The sequence below is a fragment of the Halyomorpha halys genome, unplaced genomic scaffold (assembly GCF_000696795.3).
Source record: "Halyomorpha halys isolate HHAL.00 unplaced genomic scaffold, Hhal_1.1 Scaffold1255.1, whole genome shotgun sequence".
In the NCBI taxonomy this organism is placed as follows: domain Eukaryota; kingdom Metazoa; phylum Arthropoda; class Insecta; order Hemiptera; family Pentatomidae; genus Halyomorpha; species Halyomorpha halys.
Window position 1 is genome coordinate 242,952 of NW_027112719.1, and position 1,478 is coordinate 244,429.

The following is a 1,478-nucleotide window of genomic DNA, read 5'->3' on the forward strand; positions in this document are numbered from 1 at the left end:
ATTGAGTATTTTTTATTTGAACTTACTGGACTTAAAAAAGTCTATTAACGACAACACCTCCCTGCTCCCCCATTTTAGGAAGTTTGGCTTGTTCCAAAAAAAGGAGCCTCTAAAAACATTTAAAGATGAAATAAAACAAATGTATTCTCGTTTGAAAATTCTATATATATATAAGACCCCTCCTTTCTATTTTAAACTTTATTTACATATCTCTATCACAAAAATATTAGTAGAGTAAAATCATAAAAAATATACCAAAATAGGGATATTTATTAAATATATAAATCTACACCAAAATAAATCTAAAAAACTATGAATACTTTTTTTTATTAATTTGAAATTCCTATTAAAAATCGTACACTAAATAAAAATATGGGAATACTTAGTACCACAAATTAGTTCACCTTTTCTGGAACAAAATATTTCCATTTTCTGGTACAATTTTATTTGCAGTCATCTTTAAACTTAGAGAAGAATGAATTTAATAAAAATTTGAAACGATAACTGAGAATGAACCTGGAGGAAAAAGAAAGCATACCAGAAACCATATGAATATTTTTCAACCAAACTTAGCAACCACCAAGCGGAAGATACTCTTCTCTTTCTTTCTTTTCCAGTCCTTTCGCTACCACTGATTGAATACCCTCAGTATCACGAAACTAATGTCCCTTTGTTATAGTCACCAACTTCCACGGTATATCCTTATTTTTCCATAAAATAATCATTTCCAAACAACTTAATGAGGTAATTCTTTTTATATTTGTGTTTCATAATTTCTCCCGATGATATGCATGATATTCATAATGCACTCTCCCTTTCCCACTAACATTTCTGATAAGAACCTTGGCGGGGAGTAGGGAGAAGGACCCCATAAATTTTGCCGTAATCTCTTCGATGTTCAGGAAATTAATTTGTCACCGCCAGATGATATGGAAGATAAATCGGTCGGCTTTTCGAAGAACTGTTCCTCGATGAAATAGCGCTCATTTTCGAAGACTCGTATCTCTGACCTTTTCCGTTATATAAAGGGCTCGAGTAGGGTTCGTAGAACGAAAACTGAAAAAAAAAAATTCCTCAAACAAACAGTATATATATATTCTTGGAACCATTCAGCTTTTATTAATAGATATTTTATTATTGGTTTGTACATGAATGGTATTAAATACAAATTACAAAATAATCTTTGTGTAAATAACTTTTTTTTTTTTTAATATTTATTTATTGCTATTTACAACTGTACATTATAATACACTTAGTAAATCTGATCTAAGTGAATAACTTAAATAATAATTATAGAAATTAAAAATGATTGACGATTGAAGTAGATCTTTAAGTTTTAATACAACAAACCTTTAAATATTTAATTTTTGGATCACATCTTCCTTCAGCTCCGAAAACATAATATTAAGCATAAACAGACGGTTATTGCAAAATAAACATGAAACCAATAACGTCATTAATTGTTCCTTCGATAAATT